Genomic DNA, 13,081 nt, shown 5'->3' on the forward strand with positions numbered 1-13,081 from the left:
TTTCCCGCACCCTTGCGAGTCTCTTTGGTGAGCACGCCCCTGATGTTTGATGTTGTATTGCTTTTCCCCGGCCCCAGATTGAATTCCCTCCGCAGACTTCAGACTTTTTCACTGACACTATTCAGGAAACCAGCAGAAGCTGTAGATCAAAGAAGAAGGAAACCTTTCCTCCCCCTGCCAGTCAGGGCGGGGTTGGAGTCTGGGTGGTGGCAGAGGTGGACTGCGCTCAGGACCCTGTTCTGGATACAGGTGGAATTGGAAAATAGATTCTCTCTGAGGGAAAGCTGGAACCGACAGAAAAAGGCGAGAAGATAACATCCCTTTCCAAGTTGTGCCTGTAGATGGCGCTGTACGGTTTGCTTTTTGTTGAACTTCTCTGAACAGATCCCGGGGAAAAAAAGTTTCAGCCCAACCAGATTTTAACTTAATCTCCCATCCAGTCGCTGGAGCAATTTAACTAATAGTTAAACAGTCTCTTGACACATACACACGCCTGTATGAGTGGGCCGTAGAAAAGGCAAGGAGAACTCATCAAAAACTTCATTTAAATTATCTTCAGCCCCTCTTCCCCCCTCTCTCTTTGATCTTTTATAAAATGAGGAAGTCCTTGGAATTTAACCTTATATCTCCAACAGTGCAGAACTTTTGCGATCCGTGGGGGAGCGCGGTTGGAAGAATGATGCTTCCAAGACTCCCAACCCGTCTTTAAACACAAACCTCTCCAGGTTCCTGCGAGATCGACTAACAGCAGTAGGTGAGGTCGAACTGACCGATTTGGCAGCGTCTCCCTTCCTCAGCAACCGCCCCCGCCCCCGTGGCCTCTAGCTCTGGGAGGTGGCTGTCTGCCGCTCCATCCAGCGCCACCCCTCCCTCTCGGCCAAGAGCACATCGCGGGGTTCATCTCTCTTTGGCCAGCTTTATGCAACTTTGTTTCCAGAATAGTTTCGAAGAAGTGGAAAGAGCGTGCTCGGTCTCTTCTCAGATCAGAAAGAGGTGAAACACATCGCAGGGTTCTCAGAATAGATTTTCTAATGGAATCTGGGCACAGATTAAAGCAAATCTGGGGGACAGCGTTCACACATTTCAAAGAGAACAACCTTTTCCAGGGAATGATGAAATTCCACCCAGGAGGGATAAGGAGAAGGTGAAAGGTGGCAGAGCCTCCCACGCACACGGGCTGCCCTCTTGCACGTACTGAGATACAGCCTTTAGAATCGCACGGACGTATTTAAGGAAACGTACCGTAATTGCAGCCCTAGAGCTTTTAAAAAAATAATCACAGCGTGCGAATGCTCCCTGTATAGCTAGCCTTGAAAAGGCCGAGATAGGGATGCCGTGTTTATTTACGGTAGTTATGAGGGTTGTATCGCTGACGTCTAAATAGACACCCGGAGCCCCAGATTCCGGGCAGCCGGGCCTCTAATCTCACCGCACAGTTATCACCTCGTGCCTTTTTCTAAGCAAGACTTCCTGGAGGGATTGCTTTGTCAACAATCAAATCCACACAACAATTCCTATCAGCCTGAGGGCGTGGAGGGGGAGGGTCATTCCCCAAACGCGATCCCTGAAACTGCTTTTCCTGGGTCCCTCCTCCTTCTCTTCCTCCTCCTCCTCCTCCTCTTCCTCCTCCTCCTTCCCAAACAGATGGAACGACTGGATTTCAATAACTATAAAGAATCCTCTCTCTCTCCCTCCCTCCTCCCCTTCCTCCCTCTGTTATCTTTGGGAAAACTCCCCAAGCCCAGCTCGCGGCCTGTCAAGCTTGGCTGCTTCCCCCGTTTTACTTTAAATGAATCTTCTTTCTCCTTTTTCAAAGAGGCTCTCCTGTCCCCGCTATTCATTCCTCACCTCCCAACTCGGAACATTTACACTTCAAAAGGGGCACCCGCCTTCTCTGCGGAAATTTGGAAGGGGAAAAAATAAACTCGGAAGGGGGGGGAGTTGGGGGAGATAGCGATCTTTGCCTTTGCTTCATTACCTCTGTTCCCCAGTTGATCAGGCCAAAATCACTGATCCCATCCAGGCCCCCTCAGATGCAGACGCTGCCCGAGCTCACCTCGGATATCACCTCTCCCTCCTTTATGTTCTTGCGGCCGTGAGGCTTGAGCCTAAAACCTAGAAGACCTTTGGGCAGGCGAGCCGACAGGCGGAGGTGCCGTATTTAAACCGCGCCTTGTAGGCCACCTTTACTTGCAAGACTGCAAAAGCGCACTACATTTCTCTGTGTGAAAAGGCGGACACGCACATTTCGGCCCCTCCGCCGTCGTGCCCTCCCCTCTTTCTCGGCTGCTTCCTCTTCTCCTTTCCTCCCCTTCGAAAATGACAAATCAGTTTAGATCGCATTCTTGCCCAGGAATTTGCCCTGCTGTTTCCACGCGAATCCCAGCCTCAGGCTAGGGTCTGCTGGAGCAAAATCCACGAAAGGGTCTTGTAGTGTCTGAAAACTAACTAGCTTCATTTGGCCAATACTTTCGTTGGACTGGAGCCCACTACCGATATTGATGGAGACAGCCTCCTTCGACGTATCCATAGGGCAGTCTGTTCGGGCTACCCCGGCGAAGGCCTTCTGGAACCAGACCGGTTGAATTGTCAAGGGGTTTCCTCTTTGGCCTCATAAAACCGGTTTAGGCCTGAGGAACGTCCCCGGTGCCCAAAACGCTCGCTTTGGGAACCCGACACATAGAGTGGAAATCTATTATAATATATGTAGCAATTGAAAGCTTTAAAATAGGGTGGGAGAGAAAAGAGGGCTCAAAAATAGAGGGGGGGGGAAAGAGATATAACATATGGGAAACATAGGCCACACCAAGTGATGTGCATCCTTAGGAGCAGAGGACAACAGGGCTGTGCTAAAGTTGTTGACTGGAGGGGGGGCGGGAATTGCGGACGGATTTGTCAATACGGATTGGCTTCAAAATCGTCTCTGTTGCTCTGTTGGTGATTTCAATCCGAAATGAAAGAGAGACACGTATGGCCTGGGAAAACGCCAAAGAATCTGCAGACAGAAATCGCAGATGAGGGGTGTGTGGGGGGGTATCCAGCAAATCAGCGGCTTCGTCTATCTTGTGAAGTGGCAGTTGGCCACCGAGCAGGCCGGCCCTGTCTGGAGGCTTCAGCCGAGTCCACAACTTGGGCGGGTAAAGGCAGGACGTCCAGCCCCAAGTGTCTGGGTGGAGGGGATGGTATTCTTATGGCGGGGGAAGGGAGAGATTCCGCGGCGGTGCCATAATCACCGAGCCTGTTCGGAGTGGCCGGTTCACCCAGCTGTCCCCCCCCCTCTGCTCCCAGATCCGTCTCTTCCCTCCCCCCCTCCCTCCCTCCCTCCCTCCCTGCCTGTGGTCACGTTGGAGGATGAGGGCTTTTGGAGAGCTTCTGGTGCAATATGGAGCACCATGGGCTGCAATTTCACACTCCACAGCACATTCCCCCTAAAGCGACTTTCTTCTTTCCCAGCCAAGACCCCCTTCTTCTCTGCGCTTACACACACACACACACACACACACACACACACACACACACACACACACACACACACACACACACACACACACACACACACACACACACACACACACACACACACACACGCCGCCTCCCGCTCGTTCGCTTTTGTGACTCCTGGGTGGGTTCCATGTCTGAGGAACTTGACGGCTACGGGAAGGGAAGGCTCAGCCTGGGCACCTTGGCAGTGGGCAGAGGGGACGAGAATGGATGGAGGGGGGGCGGGGGGGGGCGCGCCTGGTGTGCCTCCTGCGGCTGCGGCGCTTGTTGGCATCTTTTCTTCCTTTCTGGGCGACATTTGTTTGCGCTCTGTCGTGAGAAGCCCACGTGCGCGCCTCTTTATTGAGGCGCCGACACTTTAACCTCTTCCCTTGACAAAAGAGCGCTTGCCACCAAACGGACCGGAGGGAAGGGGGGGGGGAGAGAAACCTAACAAGGCGGAGCCCTTTTTAGTGCCTCGCTGGGCGACGAGGGGGAGAACGCCAACAAGGGGGGGGAAGGGGTTGCGGGGGGGGGGGAAAGAGGATGGCCAGGGGGACCAGGGCTAGGAAGGGCTGCCCGTCAGGTTCAGAGGCCAAACCCAGGAACGACCTTTCCCGGGGTTGCACACTTGCCACGAAAGCCACCCACCTCCCTGCTTCCCTGCCTGCCTGCCCCCCCTCCCGTTCTCCGAGCCGCCTCCTGTGCTCGGAGGGGATCGGGGGGGGGGGATCCAGAGGGAGCTGCAAATATTGTCGCGTCGTTCACAGTTCGGGCATGGCCAGCAACCGCCGCCGCCGCCGCCGCCTGCGCACTCGGGTGCAGGAAACTGGGGGAAGGTGCCTGGGAGAGAAACAACGGCAGTCGCTTGCAAAACGGGGCGTGTTTTCTTCCTGGATCGGAGGCACCTTCCCAACCGCCTCCCCCCCCCTTGCAAATGCAAGACGGCAACATTTTTGATCTGTTTGTGAACAGCCTCGCTCCTCCTCTCCCCCCCACAAAAAAAAACTTTGAATCGTTTGGTCGTCGAGAGGCGTAGGCGGCTGAAACGGTTGGAATGCCCCTGTAACTCGGTCTTAAATCTGGAGGGGGGGGCGCGAACCGTCTGCCCGTCCACCAATTATGACTCAGTTTCTTCAGGCCTCTTTCTGGACCTCAAATTGTGGGGGTTTGGTTCGCCTCTGGCTTTCCTCCCCTCAATAGGCCTTCTAGAGAGGATCCCCACCCCCACGGCTGAAGATAGTTTTGCCTTCTCTAATTTCTCCATAAAACTCCCGATGAGTGAATTAGGCGCTTATTAAAGTCCCCTTTTAATCAGCAGTAATGGGAGACCCTCCCCCCTCTCTCACCCATCTCTCCCCCCCCCGCGCACTCCCCGCCTTCTTCCCTTGCAAGGTTGGTTCGCCTTGGGGCCTTTGCAAATGTTGGGATTTACAGTTATCACAGACAAAAACATTTATATAACCCCTAACTATAATACACCCATAAAAACAGGGACATAGGTGGAAAGTGCTGCGGATCAGCGAAAACCCTGGTGCTTGCCCATTACACTCCCCGGAAAGGGTAATTCCAGGACGAACCGGGCCAAAAGGAATGATGAGAGCTTGGAATTCATAATGCCCGAAAGGGAAAGATTAGAAAAGAAGGGAGGGGAGAAGGGGGAGCCTTCTCTCTCTCCCCCCCCCACCCCTCGCCGCACTCCCGCAACACAAGCAACTCCCAGAAGGCCAAGAGGGCGAGAAGTTTCTTTCCAGACTTTTACATCAACTGAACGAATAGAAGAATCCTTTCCTTTCCTTATGCTTTTCCTATGGGCAGCTTTTGGGTGAGATCCTCTGTGTCAGTGACCCCCCCCCCCCGTAAAATAAAGGCGTTTGCTATGCTCGTCTTTGTGGCTGTTTTTTTTCATCACTCTGCTGTTATCTTTCCATGTCATTACACTTGCATGTTATGAGAACCACTTATGAATGTTTTTCTTGGTAGTTCATGACTATGAATTACTTCAGGAATTCATTTTAACCAATGCAGATATTTTATTTAAAAAGCAAAACCAAAATGAACGTAACGAACGTTCCTTTTATAAGGTAGCATTCGTCTCCTCATGGAATCATTTCAGTTTTATCACCGGGGAAGTGCTAATATAATATTAAGTACATTTGCAGGAAGAAGGAAAGTCTCCTCTGCGACCAAGAGGGAAACGGAATCCTTTTCTCCCCTTATTTCCCCAATCTGCTATCTGCAGGTGTGACATCAGTTTTGTCCAGCCAGAAAACTTTGTTTGCCATGTTTTGATCAAAGAGGATGTGTCCCTTCTCGGAGCCGTCGCATTCCTTCTAAAATTTAAAAACAAAACAAAACACGATAAACCTTAAATCTGAAATCTAATTAAAAAGTGTGTCAGTCCAAGTCACTTGACTTTGGCAGGAATTGCTAATGGTGTGTCTGTCTGGGCAGATATACACAGAGAGGGGCGAGAATCCAAAGAGACTCGGCAGGACGGGTGGGTGGGTGGCTATCAGGCGAAGGACTGAATTACAGGCTAGGAAAAGGACAGGTCGACAAAGGTGGTGGTGTCGAGAGGAGGCAAAACGCGAAGAAAAAAAACACCACCCCAAAACTTCGTTAAAATCAAACTAACTTCAGAAATGAACTTTAAAGTTTAACCGAGATAATTACACCACGAGACAATTATTGATCAGCTGGTGCGCGAACCGTTTATGAGAGATGCAAATATAAAGGCAGAGTAGCATGTAAATAATAATATCAAAACAGAAGAAAATAAGAAAGGCGAACTCTTTGTTTAAGAGTGCACGAAGAGGCAAAGTAACTGCAAAAGATAAAAAGAAAAAAGAAAAAGAAAAGTGGATGGACAGTCAGGACTTCTTCTAAGGGTGGGTACCAAAGCAAGAATCGGCTGTTTCACACCATTTCTGTTCCGAATAATCACAAAAGGGCCCCCCACGCGAGCCCGATAAAGCACCGAGGGAGTAAACGGGATCAAGAGAACATCGCCGAATGAAAGGGAAGGAGGTTTGGGCTGGCGCCGCTCCTGCTCCTCTCGCCGGGACTGCCTGGCAACCCAAGCTGGAGCGCCCAGCCGCTGCACGACCGCCCGGCGCTTTACCTTCAGCCGAGAGGGAGACGTACCGGAAGGGAAACGGGGGGGGGGGCAGCGGGACGCCGACTGGGTGTGTGTGTGTGTGGGGGGGGAGAGGCAGGGGCAGGAGGGCTGCCTTCCCTGCGTTGCTCTGAGGCCTGGGTGGCCGCGCTGGGCCGGGGCTAGCCCACGTCCTCGCTCGCTGGCCACCCCCTTCCGCCGGCTGTCTTTGCTCGGCTAGGGGACTTCGCGGACACCTCGTTCCCCATCCCCCCCTTTTCCCCCTTCTGCTGTGTGGGAATGGGGATCCTGACTAAATGGACGTTGCTGCAACGAGGCCGATTCCAGTCCCTCGACGCCTGTAAGTTCAGCAAACTTTTCTCCAGCATTCTTTCCGTGCGGGTATTTAAGGGAAAACCGTTCCTGCGATACGTTCCTTTTGGATGCAGTTCTTCCAAAAGACAAATCACGCTTAACTTTTTTTTTTAAATTACATACTTCCCCCAAGAATGTAGTTGGTGGAGCCTCCAACCTATATTCGTTGCTGATTAATTTCAGGTAAGGAAAAGGAAAGGGGGAGGCCTTTCTTGGTTAATTTCAGGTCGTTTGATTCTATTACCGCACGTCCAGTGCAATTTAATGTAGGGTGTGATGCGTGTACATTTTGAACGGCGCCTTTGTGCAAGTGAGGAGGGGGGGCGAGGAGGTGACCGCACCCCCTTTGCCCTCCAGGATTTCTGGAGGAGAGGCAAAGGCTAAAAAGACGGGCTGCCATGGCTATTAGGATGCGCCCAGCCTTCCCTTTGAATACATCAGTTCATAAAACGGATTAAGGGCGCCTGTCTGCCGTGCGTGTGTTTCAGCTTCAGAAAAGAGGGGCGGCGGGCGGAGTGGTGCGTGTGCGTCCGTGTGCGTGTGTGTAAGAGAGGTGTTTTCAAATACAATCCCTAGAAGTTTTCTTCTGGGCCCAGACAAGCGGGGTGCGATAATGATAACAGTCACATTATTACTGACGCTGGGGTGTGTGTATGTGAATCTACGGGGATATGGGCCGGTGAAAGGATAGAGAGCGCTTCTCTCCACGGACGAAAATGTCCATTTTTAAAGAGAGAAGGAAAGAGACGCGGGGGGGGGGATTATTAGGAAAAGTACAGATCCTCCTGCCTTAGAGTTCCTTTCCGTTCCAGTTACCATCTGCCTGCTCCAGATGACCATATCTCCCTCCCGGGCCCTCAACCCCAGCGGAGGGGCGCTCGGGGCCTGGAGGGCCCCCGTAGAATTGCCCCCGGGGTGTGTGCCTTTACACCGAGGCAAGAGGGCTTCGGTCAAAGAGGGGCAAGCCAGTCTCCCTCCCCCACCTTCTCTGGGAAGCTTACCCGGGGAATAAACACCGTTTCTGGGTTGTTAATTCCACGGCACTCGCTCGCCGCCACCCCGTTTCCATTTTTCATTCTTAAAAGGACGGGGCCGCGCGAGGGGTGTTTTGGAGGTGGGGGAGAGAAGGCAGCTCCCCTCCCCGTTTGCCGCTTGCTTGCTTGCTTGCTTGGCATCTGGGTCTCCTCGCCCGGGAAAGCCGCAGGGAGGCTGACCAGGTAGGGCTAAAGGCAGGCGGGAAGGGCCTGCAACCAGGGGGCCTCGCCGCGGCGGCGGTTCTCGCGGCTTCCAAAATCCGAGCCCTCCGCCGGCTGCTTTCCCGGGACCCGGCGGACTCCGCCTGCCTCCACCGCGAGCCGCGGCGGCCGGGTCTGTTCCTCGCCGGTTCTGGAGAGACAAAGCCGAGCGCCGCGGGGGTCGGGAGGAAAGCGGGGGGGGGGGGGGGGGACCCGGCGCCTTCTTTCTTGCCTTCGGGAGCGGGAGCGAAAGGCGGCGAAAAGGCCTACCAGGAGGCACCTACCCGGCCGGCTCACCTGGTGGAGGAAGCCCCTTGCCGGGAGAAGGGGTAGGTATTTGGGGGGGGGGGGGCAGGGAGGGAGAGCTGGATGGCGGATTGAAGGGGGACTCCACGACATGAACCACCCCCCCCCAAGCCCGAAAGTCTGCGCTTCGGTTTGGGAAGGATTTCGCCTAAATCAGCGGGGGATGCCTTCGAGGAAAGAAGGACGTTGCAGGAACTCCCGAGATATAATAATATCCAAGGTGTGTGTGTGTGTGTGTGTGTGTGTGTGTGTGTGTTGCACGCGCCCAGGGCTCGGAATCCCCCTTCTGTGGATTGCGGCATCCATTATTTTAGGCCAGTTCCCCACCACCGCCACACACACACATTTGGCATATTTAAGCGGATATTGGGATTTAATAGGATATTGTGTGCATTTAGTTCTCTCCTCCCACCCCAATTGTAAAGGTATCACTGCCCGTTCCAGAAGTCGCCATCTATTTCAATGAGATTAACTTTCAAGTAGTCGAATTTCGGTGTTGTGTGGGGTTTGTGTGTGTGTGTGTTTTAAAAGGATCAGGATGGGGCGCGTGTTTGATATCTCCCCCGTACTACAGTTTCTTACAGATGGCCGTAGACCATTTAAACAGCTCAATTCGAAGTACAAACGACAAGACTGCAACCAGTGATACGGGAACGGGCTGGTCCTTTCTGTCTTGATAAACAGGAAGGAGAAAAAAGGAAAATTAATATGTAAATATAATGTTCCGGGTCCACTGGAAACATTCATTGAGCGGCAATTTTTGCCGTTGTTAGCTTTGACTCTGCTACAGAACTAGTTAATATATCTCTAATTTAGCATCTGTCAATTGTTTCGGACGCTGCCGAGTAAAGGGAAGCTTGAGAAGGAATCGTGGCAGTGTCTGATTTTGCAAGTTTGAACTTCGGGGGCGGGGGGGGGGGAGGGAGAGAGAGAGAATAGGAGGAGATTCCCAGCAGCCTGATCCCATTAGCTCCGTCCTTGGGTTGCAAATTTATACGGTCTAAGAGGTGAACAGATGGACTATCAATTTAATTCCATCTTCAACACCATCAGAGATTGATTTTCTACTCGCTTTTAATTTTGCTATAATTAATTAGATCATTACAACTGTTTTCTATTGATCTTCCTATTTAAACCTCAGATGCAAAGGGACTTGAGCAGATCTTTTAGAGACACAGAAGGGAAATGGAACAGAGGGGACCGCCGCTTGGGGGGGGGGGGGTAGAGGTTGTGCTCCATTTCCCGACTAAAATCGTTGCGTGAGGGACTGGGAAATTGTTTAGGCTTTCCTTTCAAGTACCAGGCCTAAAGCAAGCCTGTAACACACGACAGTTAGTGAATTTGTATAATGTATTCCTGGCGGTATTTTATCACGGACCACACAGTCAAAGGCAGACGCGAATCAGAAAAGTTTTTGGACCCATCTCCCGACACACCCACCCCGACCCCCACCCAAAAAAGGAAGGAGGCGTTATTTGCACTCACACCTTGCTGGTTAAAGAAACTAGCTTCCCTACCTATTATATTTAAAGACATATAGCACGCATACACAGTTATTATTTAAGGCAAATTTCCACTTTATAAACATGTTATGTTTCATGCAATAACATAAGCTTTAACAGAATAAATTGCTGAAAATGCTTTTCTTAAAAGGGTACGCTTATTTTGAAAATGGAGAACACAAGCACATCGCTTGGCCTTTAGTAAGGGTTAAACCCCCAGCCCGACCCACAATCCTGCCAATTTGATTCTCTGGAGTCCAGCCAGGATTTCAGTTCCGGCGCTTCGATCGCTTGGTAACACCGAAACACCCCTGATAAGGCTCCCTCACTCCGCATGACTGTCAAAAACCCGGTGGCATGAGAACCTCTCTTCTCTAGCTCTTGTGGCATTAAGATCCCAAGTTAGGCAGGCTGCGGGGCCGAGACGTCATCTCGAGCTCCAGTTGCGTAAAGCCTCGTCGCCTCTCCTCTGAGTTTTCCAAAACCACCAGGAGGGCTTCCCAATGTTTGCTCCATTAGGACGCACACATGCTTTATATAGGGAGCCTCCAGACAGGTCTGTAGTTCCCCAGTTTCCCATCTTGTTCCCAGTATAAATTCCCCAGGGCCCTCCTTCCTCTCCTACCCCGAGTTTGCTCATCCTGCCAACCAGAAATTAAAACGTAGACTGGGGAAATTTAGGATTAGACCACAGTAATCTCGGTGCTTTGGTTTGTGGTTTATGGAGGATCTAGCGGGGCGAGAGCCTCAACCCCACATTTCTCTCTTTCGCCTCACTCGTATAAAACACTGCCGATAAATCCCCCGTCCAGATGGATATCGGCTTAACCCAACCACGGATGCCTCTTCATAAGATTTGAAACACGAACAATCCAGCAGGGATATTAAAAGCCGCCTTTTTGATTCAGTTGCTTATGACCAATTGCGGCGCTCTTTAACTTCAGCCCACTCCCTGAACCTGGATGGACGCGCAGGAGGTGCTCTAAACTCTAAAGCATACACGGGATGAGAGGGAGTCCCGAGGCTGTGCTTTCTTAGGCCATAAACCTTCAGGCGCTGAATGCTAATTGGAAACGTAGGAAAATGCAAAGAACCCGAGGAGAGAAAAAAGGAAATGAAGCGTTCGGAAAGAAATCTCCTCCTAGGATCAGTGTTCTGATTCGGCGCCGGGGCCACGCCGTGAAGGCTGCGCAAGACCTGCCCACCGGCGCCGGCTGCCCTCTGGTTTACAGGCTGCCTGGTGCAGTTTATCAGTCGCCAAGGTGGGGAGAGGGGGGAGAGGGAACTGTTGTTGCTAGGGGTGGGATCCATCGACGGCTCCCTCCCTCTCTTGTGATTATTTGGCCAACAGACCTCCTTCTTTCCTTCCTTCCCTCCCTCCCGGCTCCGCTTTACCTGCTCTCCCGCCGGAGCCGTGAGCCATGCCCGTCCTGCCTAATGGTGCGTCTCCCGGCCTAGACCGCCTTGGCTCAGATCGGCCGAGCAGCCGCGGCCTTTCGAAAGCTCGCCGCTCCCCTGCCAACCGCCGCGCTTGGCCGTCTTGCTGGCTTCCACTCCCCCCCCCCCCCGCTGGCTTTGGAGATCTAGGCGCAACCACCCAAAACTAAACGGTTTAGATAACGAGAGCGAAAGAACGGGGCCGGGGGGGGGGTCGGGGAAGACAGAGAGAAAGAGAAGGAGAGAGAAGAGGGGAGACGACTCCTTCTACCCCCCCCCCCCCGAAAAAAAGGTGCAGAAGCAGGGGATGTCGCTCCACTAAGCCTGGACTCCTTTAGAAAAAGAGGGGAAAATAAACACCAGGGCCAGCCAGTGCTTGGCTGTGCCTCCTTCAGGAGAGGCGAGACCCTCTCCAGGGCTCGCTGGCTGGGTTTCCTTCCCAGTTCCGGCGGGTGTGTTGATTTCAGTGGGGCACAGAGTCAACGCATTGGCGTCCCCTGAAGCCCGGACTGGGGAGAGGAGGACTTCCCTGCCCCCCCCCAAAGGCCTTTGGAATACAGCCTCTCGGCTTCTTTCCAAAATGCCTCACAGGCTCAGAGAGTCGGGAGGGCTCCTCGGAGACTATCTAGTCCAGCCCTCTGCTGGGCGCAGGCAATCTACCGGTCGAGAATCTCTCTTAGGATCTGAAGCGTCGCCTCGGCTTAGAGCCGCCGAGGAGGGAAAGCCCTTCTCCTCTCTCCCGGCTCCGGAACCGCCGGCGAAGAGTAGGGTGGAATGGAGAAGGGTCTTGTCCATGTGCTTCAAATTGGAGGAAAAAGCGTAACGAATTTGCAAGGAAGGGGTGATCGTGTGAGGCACTAACTCAACCGGTGGCAGAAACACTGCACGCCAAACTTAGAACAGAAAAACTCGTTCTGCCTGCAGCGCAGCACTAGCAAAGGTGCCTTGCCATAGTGTACCGTCTTAGGACGGCGTAGAAGGCCTACTTTAGGGTGATCGGCGGCCAGATCTTCCAGCGGGGGCCTGTCTCTCCTCATTTCTCCCGGGATCTGCTCCCTGAATTCTCGCCTTTACCCCTCCCCCCCCGAAAAATCTGCCTTGCTTTGAAGAGATTTTGAGAAACTTTCTCTCCTGAGGTTCTGGATCTTCCTCTCCTCTGGCTAGATCTTTATTAGCTCCAGCGGAGGGAACGACTTTGTTCTCCAGCCCTCCTCCCGACTCAGGGAGGCAGGAAGGAGCAACGTTCTCGTCCCTCTTCTCAGCGGGTGCTTCGGGCCCATCCTTCGCCGTCACCCGCCCCTTCTTCCCTATTTATTGAAAGTCTCTGAAATCCAACAAGGTATCCTAGAGCAAATGAAGCGTTCGCCCATCGATTCTTTATTAAAATTACATTTCTGCATTTGCTAAATTGGTTTCGAAATGCTTCCTCTGTTATTATTATCTCGTCTAAATCGACGTGGGGCTGGACAAATGGTACTTGGAAACCCCGGAACTTCTTCCCAGCCCCGTGATGATTTCTTTGAAAATAAAAGTGAGGCGAAAGGGGGAAAGGAAACTGTGCCAAGGCGCTCATTTCTGGGGCGCACGTGTGAGTCAACCGTGGGGTGAACTTAAGTTACCTTCCGCGATTTGAAACGTGTGTCCCCTCT

The 13,081-nt window shown here is 52.5% G+C and overlaps 1 long non-coding RNA gene across 2 annotated transcripts in view; it reads left to right on the top strand.

Annotated features, from left to right (window-relative positions):
• Window positions 1-5,384: 5,384 nt before the first annotated feature.
• The window catches only part of LOC110077775 (uncharacterized), a 42,917-nt gene continuing 35,220 nt past the window's right edge, over window positions 5,385-13,081 (top strand). Inside the window, exon 1 of one of the 2 annotated variants that reach the window (XR_013543904.1) lies at window positions 5,385-6,371. This is a non-coding gene — a long non-coding RNA (uncharacterized LOC110077775). The remainder of the gene's footprint in view (window positions 6,372-13,081) is intronic. The other variant, XR_013543905.1, reaches the window with a different exon arrangement.

Source organism: Pogona vitticeps, chromosome 3, assembly GCF_051106095.1.
Source record: "Pogona vitticeps strain Pit_001003342236 chromosome 3, PviZW2.1, whole genome shotgun sequence".
NCBI classification, from domain to species: domain Eukaryota; kingdom Metazoa; phylum Chordata; class Lepidosauria; order Squamata; family Agamidae; genus Pogona; species Pogona vitticeps.